This window comes from Geospiza fortis, unplaced genomic scaffold (genome assembly GCF_000277835.1).
Source record: "Geospiza fortis unplaced genomic scaffold, GeoFor_1.0 scaffold55, whole genome shotgun sequence".
In the NCBI taxonomy this organism is placed as follows: Eukaryota; Metazoa; Chordata; class Aves; order Passeriformes; family Thraupidae; genus Geospiza; species Geospiza fortis.
In genome coordinates this window covers 12,082,713-12,097,373 of record NW_005054308.1, presented here as the reverse complement: position 1 = coordinate 12,097,373, position 14,661 = coordinate 12,082,713, and positions in this window count along the sequence as shown.

Sequence of the window (14,661 nt, the reverse complement as noted above, 5' to 3'; positions counted from 1 at the left end):
TGGGAACCTGCTGCTGAATTAATGTGAGCAGAGCCAGGAGAAAGCAGGAAAATGCAGGAAAGTTGGAAAGAATAAATGCTTTATACTTATATTTGGGCTGTGTTGTAAGAAAGGCACCTGAAAAAATCTGATTCCAGCGCAGCCTTAAGGTTGTATATTTAGCATTTATAACTCCAATTTGGGCAGCAGCTCATTAGAAACCAGGAAGTCTCAGGAAAATGGGAAGAGCAGGACAGGGAAGGAAAACAAACAGTTCAAACAGTGTGGGGTTTGAGTATGTTTATGGATCTTTAAGCTAAAGTTTTAAATGTGTTTTTCAAAGGACAGGGCTCTGCTGTGGGACTGACACCTTCTCAGTGTGGCTGTCAGCTGTCAGCTGTAATTATTTCATGTGTCCATCTGCTCCAGGGCTGCTTTGTGCGTGCACTGGGGCTGCTGCTCCTGCAAGAGCACGCCAGCCCTGCCCGCACAGCTGCCTGGGACCTCGGGTCTGCTCAGAGAGCCGGGCACTGGCAAAGCAAATACCCCAGCTGCCCCTGGGAGAGGCGCCCAGAGGAACTCCAGTGAGGATGGAGCGTGTCGCTGTCCTCTGCAGCAGGAACAGGGACTCCTGTCCCTGCAGGGCTGCTCTGGGGTTGTGCGGCTCCTGTCCTGCTCTGCCCGGAGCTGGTGGGTCCTGCTGGGCCACACTGGGGTCTGTGAGGGCAGGGGGACCCGCTGAGCCCTCGCTGAGAGGGCAGGGAGGCCAGGCTGTCCCCGGCTCCTGCTGGGCCACACTGGGGGCTGTGAGGGCAGGGGGACCCGCTGAGCCCTCGCTGAGAGGGCAGGGAGGCCAGGCTGTCCCCGGCTCCTGCTGGGCCACACTGGGGGCTGTGAGGGCAGGGGGACCCGCTGAGCCCTCGCTGAGAGGGCAGGGAGGCCAGGCTGTCCCCGGCTCCTGCTGGGCCACACTGGGGGCTGTGAGGGCAGGGGGACCCGCTGAGCCCTCGCTGAGAGGGCAGGGAGGCCAGGCTGTCCCCTGGCTCCCTGTCACCCAGCTGGGCTCAGCAGAGAGCTGAGCCATGCATGGATGGGATATTAAGAATAAATTCTCCCCTGTGAAGGCGGCAGGCCCTGGCACAGGTGCCCAGAGCAGCTGGGGCTGCCCTGGATCCCTGGCAGTGCCCAAGGCCAGGCTGGACACTGGGGCTGGGACACCCTGGGACAGTGGGAGGTGTCCCTGCCATGGCAGGGTGGGATGGGTTGATCTTCCAGCCCAAACCATCCCATGGTTCTGTGACTCTCGTGTCTTGGGGAGCTCATGCAGCCCCAGGTTCTCTGGTCCTGTGAACTGTACCCTGAATGAGTCCCCAGGGACTCCCTCATGTGGCTCCTTCTCCAGCACATCCCAGAGCAAATGTTTTGTACTTAATAAGATACCTACATTCAGTATTTGGTGTATCTGAATTTCATCATACTTCATCCATGGTGGACGCCATGAAGAATAAAATAATGTTATTTTCAGTTTTACTGTAAGTTGTTTGAAATAGCATACCAATAAATAAACAGGATTTATAATTAATACAGGTATATATTAAGATATTGTTAATTACACTATAATTGTCATTATACAGGCGCACACATGCAGCTGCTTGGCTGTACATACAAGTGGGTTCTATGATTATGTGTGCCTATAAATTCGTGACAGCTGCAACATGCTGGTTTCAGGGTAGAAGAACTGGAGTTTAAATGCTGGAGAAAAAATGCAAATGCCAGAGAAACAGGAAGAGCTCAAAGTGCTTTGCAGGCTGAAAAGAGGTAAGAGCCCATGGTCCTTCCCTTGCCCAGGCACAGGCAGGAGCCCCCCAGCCAGCTCTGCAGGAATTGCTAAGAGAAGCATCTCTTGGTTTGTTTTCAGTTGTAAACTAACAACCTGCCCATTTGCATATCTAAATTGTCTGGTGCTGCTGCAGCAGGACCGTGGCTGCTGCCATGGGAGGCTGCTGTGAATTGCTGAGGATCTGCCACATCGAATTATGCATTTTGCTGTTGGTTTAGTGAATAAATTCCAGAGAATGCAATCAGTAATTAGCTGCAATATGGCACCCGGGGAGCAGTGGGGAGACACTAACTGGGTGTGAAGGACTCATCTGCAGAGCTTCCAGAACCACAGCCCAGTCTCACCACACACTGGAGGGAATTGCTGGCAGGGTTCAGTGAGTTATTTGCCAAAAAGGTTCCTCTGGAAGAGAGAAATGAATTGGAAATGTGGAAATTCACTGTGATACACCTGCCACAGGTAGGAAGTGTGGGAATGGCCTTGGGTTTGAGTAGATGAAAAAAATCCCAAGCATATGTTAAACTGTTCTCCACGTGAGTATGTCTCTAATTTGATCAGCACATTTCTAATAAACCTGGCGGCTTCTCCCTTCACAAGTCACATCTTCATTTTGTTGCTTCCGAGGGGTGCAGTGTCTGTCCTGGCTTGGAGGACTCGTGGTTCCAGGTGTGGAAGTGGAGCCAGCCCAGGGCTGGGAGGATGCTGCAGGGCCCAGAGAGCAGCTGTACACACGGACTGTGTCTGCACGGGGTCAGCTCTGAGGTATGTGCACTCCTGCAGGTATGGAACACAAACCTGCATTTCCCAAAGCATTTCTGAGTGTACCACCATGACCCCGTCCCTCTGAACTAAAACACACCTGTCGTTCCTGGCTCGTGTACTTGCAATCTGCTTTGTAGGAGGCAAACTATTCTGTGGGGTCTGTTCCTTGTCCTGAGGGGTGAGCCCTGTGCGGGGCTGGCCCTGTGCAGGGCTGGCCCTGCGGGGCTGCCCGGGCACACCAGTGCCCCCAGTGCCACCCTGGCACACCAATTCCCTCATGCCAGCACTTCCACAGCCATGAGAGCATGCCCGGGGCGTTTCCCTCCTGATCCAGAGACCATGGAGCAGAGAGAGGCTGGTGCTGAGGAAAGCAGGGTGTGCCTGTGGCTGAGCTTTGGGCCTGGAGTGTTCCTGGCTGCTTGCTGCCCTGCTGGTGTGTGCCCAAGGTGCCAGGGCTGCAGCTGGCACCAGTGCCCTGCCTGAGCCCAGCAGTGATCCCTGTGAGGGCACAGCCCTGCCCGCCGTGCCAGGGCTGCAGCTGGCACTGATGCCCTCCCTGAGCCCAGCAGTGATCCCTGTGAGGGCACACCTGCCCACCATGCCAGGGCTGCCCAAGCCCAGCAGTGATCCCTGTGAGGGCACACCTGCCCGCCGTGCCAGGGCTGCCCAAGCCAGCAGTGATTCCCTGCAGAGCTGGTGTGGGTGCAGCTCAGGGAGTTTGGGGTGGCGGCCCGTCCCTGGTGCCCATCAGCCCGCCCGCAGTCCCTGCTGTGGCCCGCAGCACAGGAACTGCTGTGTGAATTGTCCCCAGGGTGCAGGAGTGACTTTCCTCCCCAGCTCCTCCTGCCTCCATGACCCAGTTACCGGCTCAGCACATGCACGCAGCCACGGGAGAGAAAAACACATTTCTATTTGAATGAGAAGAGCTGATTACTATTTTAAGCCCCTTATCACGTAAAAGCATTTCGAGCTCAAACACCCCACTCATCTCTAGCTGTGAGGTAACCATGAAGGCTTCTCCCTCCTCATCCGTGGTTTGACAGCCCCGGAGCTGCAGGCAATTAAACCCCTCTGCTGTCTCTGCTGTACCTGCTGTGGTCACTGTGCTCTCGGCCTCTGCTCACACCTGAAACACCAACTTGCCCTGTGCTCTGTGGGTTGTTTTACCCAACCGGTGCAAGGTGAGTATTTCAGATGGATTGATTTATTCAATGCCAACTGATTCACTGCCTTGCAGTGGGACTGAGGCAAGGAAAGCCCCAGGGCCAGTAAGTGGTGCAGATAAAATGCTGGTTCTTTTCCCTGTCCTTTAGAAGGAAGCTGCAGCTTTTCCACTGAGTCCTGCTGGGAAGGTTTCAGATCTGCTGGAGATGCCAGTCCTTGGCTTCAGAGGATCAGGACCTGCATCTCTGGGGCACTGGGATGGGGCAGGTGTGGCACTGCAGTGGGGCTCAGGTGCTGCCCTGAGGTGTGGGGGCTCTGCTCTCTCTGAGGATGGGCAGCAGCTCTCGGGCTGCCCTGAGGGGTTCAGGGCAGGAGCTGAGATGAGGGATGGGGTCCTTTGGGATAGAGGGACTCGACCTTTGCAGCTCTAGCTTAGGGAGAGCTCTTAGACCTGCCCCAGGCCCAGCCCTTCCCTGCAAGCTGCTCAAATCGAGGTCAGGCTTCAATTAAAGGTGAGCACAAAGTTTTCTCCCCTGGGACTTCACACATGTGTAAAATATGAGCAATGCTTCAATTCTCAGTGAAAGGAGTTGTATTTTATATTCAAGTACTCCCAAACAGCAGGGCCTTTCCTGAGCTACACAAGGCTCAGGCTGCAGGAAGAGCTCCAGAGCCAGGCTACCTGAGCTCTGTGGTCACCTGTGTGTGCACACCGGGCCACCAGCCCTGGGGACCTGAGCCTGCTCCCATTGCCCTCCCATGTTCCCAGAGAAGCAAAGCAGTTCCCAGTTGCTCCTGCTGTCCCCAGGGTGCTGCTGGGGATGTTTCTGACTGAGTGAACATGTTTTCCCCTACAGCCTGTGTGTGTCTGTTCTGCCAGCAGCTGCACATCTGCTCTGTGGGCAGTGTGGAGCCCAGCAGCAGCGATGTCACTGTCACTGTGCCCCGTCACAGAGAGAGGGAGAGAGGACCCTGCACCTGGATGAGGTACTCGGCATTTTTGGCACAGTGGCACTGACAGGAATGGCCTGGGAGCTGGGACACCGTCCACAAAACACGCCAGGGAATGAAATGTGTTTGTTCCTTTCCCAGGGCTCCCTGTTAGTCAGGGTAGCCCCTCTCCAGCCCCACTCCATGGCACCATGGTGGGACCCCCTCAGCCCTCTGCTCTGCCGGGGGAGCAGGGCTGGGCAGGGGCTCTGCCTGGAGAGGAGGGAGCTCTGTGCCTGTGCCAGCGTGCAACACTCAGCATGTGACAGCAGGAACAGCCGGGCTGTGCTGGCTGTGCTTTGAAAGCTGTGCGCAGATCCAAATCAGCCAAAGCAACGGGCACAGGTGCGCAGCACTAATTCTATATTGCAATTTCATTCAGATAAATTACTCCTGTGAGTTCCTAATAAAAGCACATGTTGGCTCGTGTCAGAATTAGTGAACAGCTCCGATAACAGGAGCAGCTATTTTTAGTTTGGTGTTATCCTAGTTCAGCCTCCCATCAAGTTGTATTAAATGTGGAAGATACAAATTGGATCCATGCTGGGTGCTCATTTCCTTCAAAGCCTTCCGAAGGCATCTCCTGTGCTTGGCAGGGTGGGTGTGATGAGGGGGTGGCTGGAGCAGGTTATTTGTCAGGCCTCAAGCAGCACTTGTCACTGTGCTGGAGCTGCTGTGGGAGCGTTAATTAGCGGGGCGAGCTGCAGCCCAGAGACGAGCACAGCAACCAGGGCTGGGATGGGCAGTGTTCCCCAGTGCCAGGGGCTGGCAGGGGTGACAGGGTGGGCATTCCCTGGGTGCAGGTACCCTGGGACAGGCAGGGCAGGGCACACAGGGCAGGTATTCCCTGGGTGCAGGTACCCTGGGGCACCCAGGGCACACAGGGCACACAGGGCAGGCATTCCCTGGGTGCAGGTACCCTGGGGCACACAGGGCACACAGGGCACACAGGGCAGGCATTCCCTGGGTGCAGGTACCCTGGGGCACACAGGGCACACAGGGCAGGTATTCCCTCCCTGGGTGCAGGTACCCTGGGACAGGCAGGGCGGTAGGAGGATGAGGGATGGGCAGCAGGGATGATGCCAGGGGCACAGCAGGGTCTGTGCTCTGCCCTTCCCAGCTGGCACACAATGCCAGCATGGGCTGGGCTGGGCTGGAAGGGCCTCAGAGCCCCCCCAGTGCCCCCCTGGCATGGCAGGAACAGCTCCCACCATCCCCGGTGCCCCCAGCCCCATCCAGCCTGGCCTGGGCACTGCCAGGGAGGTGGGCAGCCATCCCCTTGTCCTCTCTGTGTGCTCAGTGTATATTTGGATTTATTCCCTGCAATCCCAAGCCTTTCCAAGGGGACTTCTCTGGGGTGGTGGGATTTGGGATGCTGGGTGGGAAGCACAGCTTATCCAATGAGGTCCTGATCTGTTCCAGACTACAGCAGCTTTTTGGAGGCTTCATTTAATAATCTCAATGCTTACCATTTGGAATTATATAATGTAAAGTTTCATTTTCTCCCAAAGCAACTTAAGTGAGGGGAAATGCAATGCAAACACAGAAAAACCCATTTCCCCCTTAGTTTAGAGCACAGAGAATGAGCTTTATAATGATTCTTGAGTTCAATTTCACTCATTCCCCTTTCCAAAATTTTAGATTTTATTGACTAATAGTTGCTTTGATATTAGGGTGCTGCTGTAAAAAACTCAGTCTATTTCTACCAATTTTTCTTTGTGGAAAAATTTTATTTCAGCTCCTCATTATTTGAAAGTGATTTGCAGAAAAAGTGCTATTAGGAAAATGAGGCTGATGGCACTTGAGGTGAGTTGAACATGCTGTTAAGCAAATCAGAAATTAGTGTAAGTTTCTTTCATTTGGCTTCATTTGCTGTGGATCAAGTTTGATACTAATGATGAAAACCAGATCAAGCTTTTAAAAATATTGAGTGGTTTCTGTGCCATGAAACTGAAGTGGAGAAACAAAACTTTGGATGTTTTATTTTTCTGATCTAAATTGGAATAATTTTATATAATTTTAGACAATTCTATTGTCTAATCAAGCCAAAGTGTGGTCTTGTCTGAGAAGAAATATCAGAAGCTGCTGCTGACTGGCACAATAGCAATAAATATATAATACAGAAGGAGGAGAGGGGAATAAATTGGGAAGATGGTGGAGTGCCCAGGAATGTTCCTGAAACTGCTTGGATGCTCCTCAAAGGGTTTGGCTGCAGCAGGAACACCCAGTGGAACACTTCTGCCTCAGAAACCAGGGTAGCGTTTACAGGGCTAAGGATCACTTCATATTTTCTCACAAGCTGTGCAGTGCAGGAGTGAGCCCTGAGTGGTGTTGGGAGCCCGTGCTGCCCCAGCTCCTGTCCCTTGTCACAAAGCCAGCTCAAGGGACAGCAGGGTCACGCCAGGGCTCGTTCCTGTCAGCAGGTCCTGCCTGTCTGGGGTGCTCTGGGACGTGCTGGAAGGTTCTGGAGCTGCTGAGGAGCCTGCTGGGGGCACAGACAGGGCTGTGAGGGCTGGGGGCACTCACAGGGATGGGGGCACAGCCCCAGGGATGGGGGCACAGCCCCGGGATGGGGACAAAGCCCCAGCTCCTGCCTGCCAGGGACCAGGCACAGGGAGCAGGGCAGGCTCAGGCAAGGCTGCAGGGAGACACAGCTGGGGCACACAGGGCTGCAGGGAGCACAGGGAGCAGGGCAGGCTCACACAGGGCTGCAGGGAGCACAGGGAGACACAGCTGGGGCACACAGGGCTGCAGGGAGCACAGGACCAGGCTTGTATTCACACTCCTCACCCAGGACAGCTGGGAGCTGAGGGGCTGCTTTGCCTTGGTTTCCTTCCCACCCTTCTGTCAGATGTGATGGGACAGGAATCCTTCCATCTCCTCCCTCAGTGTAAAACAAAATGTACTTTGATTTGAGAATGGGATGTAATTTTAACCAGAATAGTGGAAAGCATGTCACTAGTGTAACAGCTGTAAAATTAGAAGGAAAGAAAACCCCTAAGAGACAGGAAAATAGCTGCTATTAAAGTGATAGAATAATCTTACCCTGTGATAGTGTTCTGCAGCTCGAAGCTGCTCTCTTCAGCTGGTGTCTATCAAACCCTATCAGGATGGAAGGTGACATTATGAAGTCTCCAGATGTATTTTCATGTCATTTAGCTGATTTGTGTCATTTGATGAATTTCATGTTTGGAAAATCAATGTTCCTCACCGTGTGTCCTCCTGTGCTTTGCCAGCACCGAAGCTCAGTGCAGGAGGCAGCAGCAGAGGTTGGTGACAGTGGTGCCTTGATGGGCCCTCCCTGCCCTGCGACAGCCCTGCTCGCTGCCCAGCAGGCCTGCTGTGAAAATCACTGCCATCCACGGAGGTGAGCCTGCAGTTTTGTTTGCCAGCACCTCTGCTGTTCCTGGAGCACGAGGTGAGCAGGACAGTGAAGCGCAGGCAGGGCTGAGGGCTCGGGTCCTGCTCTGCTGGTGCCTGCTGGTGCCAGGGGCAGCGCTCAGCCAGGGCTGGCAGTGCCAGGGCAGGTCCCAGCCCTGTCCCCAGCCCTGCCTGCCCCCAGTGCTCCCCTCTGCTCCGGGGGATGCTCAGCACTGCTGGGCTGACCCACAGCTGCTGGGGGCTGGCTCTGCCTGCACCAGGCACTGCAGTGCACTGCCAGGGGGCATCTGATGCTGGCAGATCAATGCCATCATTGGCCCTGTGAAGGTTTAAATGAGTTTGTACAGAAAGCTGACTTGGAGAGGAATTTTTAAGAGTTCTGTTTAGCTTCAGATGCAAAGTTCAATGGCTTCCCTGATGGTCCAACTTAATGCCTGACTTGTTTAGTAAAAAAATCCCCCTAGAAACGCCATTTAAAAGTGAATTCCTAAGTACTTGTATCAGGAATGGTGTTTGATCACAGATAACATGTATTAAGTAATAATAGTGTGCAGCTCTGGGCTGGCTGATTTTCAACACACCAGTGGTGGGTGGAGGATTTTAACAGCATCGCTGGAGCTGTGCTTCACAGCCAGGACCACAGCTACTGAAGAAAATGTGCTCCATTTAAATAGTCCAAATGAATAGATTTGGTCCCTTATTGTAATTTAACTGAAGTTTTGAAATGTGTCTTTGTTAGTCCAAAAAGGGAGAACGGTATCAATAACTCAGAAATGTGACATTGCATAATTAAGCGTATTTCTGGCAGTATCCATCTATCTAGCTGTCTATCAAAGCCCTCAGCTTTCCTTCCCTGGAACAGCAGAAGGCTGCCAGTGCTTTCCACGCCAACGTGTTGGAAACCTTGGCTGGGCCCCTGCCATCCTCAGCTGCTGGGTGGGAGGGAAGGCACAACAAATTTGGTACCACGGCTTTGCTGCCAGGGAACTGGAGAAGATGAAGTTTGTCAGCCCACTATTGGGGAAAATAACCTGCGGATATTTAGGAGAAGTGAATTAAATTTCATCTGCCTCTTGCAGGGAGGTGTTTCCCATCCCTCCAACCGAGCTGCCCCATCACTGCTGGCCCTGGAGGGAGCAGGGAGGGTCAGGGAGGGGCAGAAAGGGGCAGGGAGGGGCAGGGAGGGGCAGAGGTGCCTCGCTGCCCTCTCTGGAGCTGCAGCATCAAGGGTGTAAATCACATCCTCATGGGGAGGGAGCACCACGTGGGAAACACCCACTCCCAGAGAGGTTTCTGTGGCAGGTTAAATTCTGTTTCTGAGGCTGAGTGGGATGGCAGCCCAGCCTGATTCTGGGTCACAGGTGCTGGGTGCAGAGCAGCTGCAGTGGTTTCTCCACGAGCATCCCTTGTCAGCCTCTGCTGGGAGTGGGGATGGTTCAAGGAGCTGCTGAAAGGGTCAAAGTGAGCTGGATTTATGAGGAAATAGGAAAGAATGAAGTATGTGCTGCCTGGCTGAAGGATGACTTAAGGGGCAGTGTGACTCTTTCTGAGCATTTCGAGGTGCCAAACACCAAGGAAGGTCCGTGCAGCACATTGCTGGCAGAAATGCTGACAGTAACATGATGATACTTGGAAAAAGGAAATTTCAAATGCTGCTGAGACCACTTGATCAGGGTTAGGTGGAAAGGAAACCCCAGCTCTAACAGCCTGGAGATGACAGGGATGTCTGAGAACTGTGGAGACCCTTTCTGATCCCCAGAGTTTTGATTCCCTGAGCTTTGCATGGAGAGCTTCCACTCTCAGGAAGGTGGCCAGCTCTCCCTTCCCTGGTGGAATGGGAGTTCTGAGTTGGATCCACTGAAGGAAATGGAGATCAGGCTGAAAGGTTGTAGTGGATTTAGTCTGGGCTTTTTTCCTGAAGCCATTGGGATTTTTCCATTGCATTCCAAGGCTCTGGAATTGGAGCCCTCCCTTAAACAGTTTATATTTCTCCCTTCTTTTCCCTTAAATCTCTCCAGCCCCCAGGGAGCCTTGCTGCACTTTTCCCACATCCCCTTCCCCATCTGCAGGCCCTCAGAGGTGCAGCATTGCCCCTTGGTGCCAGGGCTGTGGGCAGTGCCCAGCAGTGCCAGCCTGGGCCAGCAGAAGGGCTGGGCAAGAGCAGCCTGGGTGTGCTGGGGCAGAGGGAGGTTTCTGCTGGAAGCAGCTCTGCACAGCTGGAATTGGATGTGTTTCTGCTGTCTTTGGGAAAATGCAGCTCCCAGCAGCCATCCTGCCCCTGAGCAGAACTGGCAGCAGCTCGCTTTGGTTGTGGGGTTTGGTGCCATTTTTCCTGAGCTGTCCATGAGATGAGCAGTGAATCACTCCATGCCCAGTCGAGGTGCTGGGACCCAAATCTGTCCTGGGAGCAGTGACAGCAGCCCTGTGATGGGGACAGAGCTGTGGGAAGGGGAGCCCGTGCTGCTGGAGCTCTGGATCCTGCACGGCCCCCCGACCCCGCTGCCCCCAGCCTCATTGCCTCCTGTCACGTGTGCAATTACTCTGACAGGGGCCCAAATGCCCAAAGATCTCTGCTTAGTCTTAGAAGATTAAAGGGTGGCAACTATTTTCAATATTATTATCATCATTATCTCTGGGAGATTTTATACTTCAGAAGTCAAAGTCATAATAGCCCAACTCACTGCAATTATTTGCAAATTGCCTTAATGTATTTTCCAGAAGCTCTTTTGGCACTTTGTAATTTATTTATTTGCTAAGCCAATAACACATTAAAGTGCTGAAATGTCTCAGAACCTCTTTGAAGGCAGCATGGTGGGAGCTTGCATGGACATTGCCAGCAGCCCCTCTACCCACCAGTGACCCCACTCTGTTTTGTTAAAATACCTCTTGGTGCTCTCTCTGATAACACACCTTGAAGGACTTCTCCTTTTTTAGTTAAAATTAAGGGGAATTTGTTAATCTTGCAGTAATTCTCCATACTGAATGGAAATGCTTATGAAAAGATAGACTTAAACCAACAGAAAAAATATTCAGACACAAAAAATTGCGCAGCTCCTCAGGAAATGTGATTTCTTTCCTAGATGGGTGTTTTAAAGAGGAATTCTTGATGTGCCAAGGGCTGGAATGCTGCAGTGCCAGGAGCAGTGAGGGCTGACTGTCCAGGAGTCACAGAGAGCAGTGAGGGCTGAGATGCTGCAGCGCCAGGAGCAGCGAGGGCTGAGATGCTGCAGCACCAGTAATTCTCCATACTGAATGGAAATGCTTATGAAAAGATAGACTTAAACCAACAGAAAAAATATTCAGACACAAAAAATTGCGCAGCTCCTCAGGAAATGTGATTTCTTTCCTAGATGCGTGTTTTAAAGAGGAATTCTTGATGTGCCAAGGGCTGGAATGCTGCAGTGCCAGGAGCAGTGAGGGCTGACTGTCCAGGAGTCACAGAGAGCAGTGAGGGCTGAGATGCTGCAGCGCCAGGAGCAGTGAGGGCTGAGATGCTGCAGCGCCAGGAGCAGCGAGGGCTGAGATGCTGCAGCACCAGGAGCAGCGAGGGCTGAGATGCTGCAGCACCAGGAGCAGCATTCCAGCTGTCTGACTGTCCCGTGTACCCCTGCAGCAGTCCCAGAGGGTGGCCAGGGGCTGGAATGCTGCAGCACCAGCAGCACCAGGGCTGACTGTCCAGGGTGTCCCTGCAGCAGTCCCGGGCAGTGCCGAGCACAACTGGGCACAGCTGGGGAACGAGGCCCTTTGCATCCCAGCCCCATCTGGTCCCTTTCCTCCTGTCCCTGATGGTGGGCAGAGAGCAAGGGCCACAGTGCCCCGTGCAGCTCATTGAAACCAGCCCAAAGAGCTTCTGGAGCACGCTCAGCCAATTGTTCCAGAGTAATTTACAGAGCGAGAGTTAGGGAGCCATAATTGTGAATAATGAGGAACCACGGCAAAAAGGGTAAATAGCTTGCAGACATTTTGGGAACAGAAAATGAGGCTAAATTCATTGAATAAATTAATTGCTATGGATTATTCTCTTAGCTTTAATCTGCAGCCTGCTGAAGGAAGTCTGTAAATGGCAAAGCTGGTGCACAGCTTTCATGTAGAAATGGGGCTGCTGAACAGAAGAGAGAAGAGGCTGGAAGGGAATTTGCTGGGTTATAAAAGTGTATCTCACTTGTATTGCAGTGTTCACCTTCACAGTTTACTTGCCCTTTGGGAGGGGGCAGCTTTATAACCCCATTTTATTAGTGAGCAGCAGATGGAGGTCCTGCAGGGAGGAGAGGTGGCTTTTCCCAAGGCCGCTTTGTCTCTGGCAGAATCCAAGCTGCAGCTTGGGGTTTTGCAGTTCCTGGATGATGCTTGTGATATTTTTCTCTTTGAAGACTTCCCCTTTCTGCAACAACATCTGTACTGGGGGCTGAACAAAACAACCCTGAGCAGATTTGAGACTTTACCAGTGAAAATATGGAGAAAAAGAAGGAATGAGGAACCACATCCCCCAGCCTGTTTTAGAAGATCAGTTCTAGTAAAGAGGAATTATATTTTAAGAAGCAGACAGATTGTCTCAGATTTACTACCTTAGAGGCCAGCAGTGAAGGTGAAGTATTTTTCTGTCAGGATTACGATTGCCTGACAGGGTCTTACCGTTACCAGGAGAAATGACCCTGATTTGGAAAAGATCTGTTCATTTGTAAGCAGATGTTGCTTTTTAATAGCACAGCTCTTTCTTACAGCTATTAGCAGTAATAAAAATAAAACTAAGGCCTGTATCTTTACTTGCATGAAATTTGTGATTTAAAATGAAGCTTAGAGAGCCTTGTAGATCAATCCTGGGATTTTATAAGCTGCTATTGGTGATTGATGTGGGTGGAGACCACAAAACCTCCCCAAGTTCTGTGCCCAAGCCGTTTGTCAGGTTTTAGCTTCTGGCAGCCTTTTTTATTTTGTCCCTGCTGCTGCCTGCAGCAGCGCCTTGGAGCCTGCAGGGTCTGGTGCCAGCTCAGGGTGAGCTCTGAGCCACTCCTGGGGCTCAGGGCAGTGTCCTGCCTCAGATCTGTGCCTGAACCTCCCTGCAGGGAGCCTGCAGCTCTCTGGCAGCCCCAGCTCTGCTATTTGGAGCACAGCTCCTGGGACTGAGCACTTCCAGGGGCTCTCCCCGTTTGCCCAGCCCCAGGTGAGCTGCAGAGGAGCAGGGAGGAGCTGGGGGCTGCTGCCGGGGGCTGTGCTGAGTGTGTAGAGTGCACTCTTACCCCGTCTGGCTCCATCACATCCGCTCAGTTTATCCAAATGGATTTTTCCCCTCCATTTGAGAGAGTTTAATAGAGCAGAACAAACGTGCAGATGTTAACTCTGCCCAGGAGGTGGGCAGCAGGAGCTGCAGTTACCTGGGCACAGCAGCACAGCAGCAGCCCGGGCTCGGGCTGCCCAGGTGACCCCGAGGGTGCCCTGGCACACCTGAGCCCTGCTGTGCCAGGGGCACCTCCCAGCCCAGGGCAGGACAGGGACTGGGGTGAGGGATTGGGGTCTGCTTGTACAGGGAGGGATTGGGGTCTGCCCTTACAGTGAGGGATTGGGGTCTGCCCTTACAGGGGACAGGTGAGGGATTGGGGTCTGCTTGTACAGTGAGGGATTGGGGTCTGCTTGTACAGGGAGGGATTGGGGTCTGCCCTTACAGTGAGGGATTGGGGTCTGCCCGTCTGCCCTTACAGTGAGGGATTGGGGTCTGCCCTTACAGGGGACAGGTGAGGGATTGGGGTCTGCCCTTACAGGGGACTCCTCATTCTCCTTTTCTGTTTGCAGCATTGACTGAGAATCAAACTTCCTGCCTTCCCTTGAAACGGCACCCACACAGAGAAATCAAAATACACGTCCTTTCAGGACGTGCCCCAGGCCATAAAAAGGGTTGGATGCAAAATCAGACCAGATAAATCAGAGTCCTTTTCTCCACGTTTGGGAAGGTTAAACCTCCAGCAGCAATGGCAGCAACACATCGTGCTCCGTTTTGCAGACATAATGTCAGTCTTTTATTTTAATATACAATGCAGTTCACCCTAAATTACATTTTCTTCTTTTAATTTATTTTCATGAAAACGATAGCATAGCATAAATCATCTTGTGGAGGTTGCTGGGTTATTTGCATTTCAGAGGTTGATTTTAACTTTGTATTATACAGGAATTTGCCACCGAGAAGCTCTGGGAGGCATTAACTTGCAGTGATGGTGGTTCTCCAAAGGTGATGAATGACGTTCATTTGGCTCAGGACAAACAGCCTCCAGTTTGTGTCTTTCTGAAAAAACTTGTCAGAGACAAAGAGTGAAGGCCGGTGAGCGATGCTTTCATCTTTGGAATGAATCCCTCCTGGAAAAGAAGGGTGTTTGGGGAAGGCAGGGTGTTTGTTTGGGGAAAGGCAGGGTGTTTGGGATAGGCAGGGTGTTTGGGATAGCAGGGTGTTTGGGGAAAGGCAGGGTGTTTGGGGAAGGCAGGGTGTTTGGGGAAAGGCAGGGTGTTTGGGATAGCAGGGTGGTTGGGATAGGCAGGGTGTTTGGGATAGCAGGGTG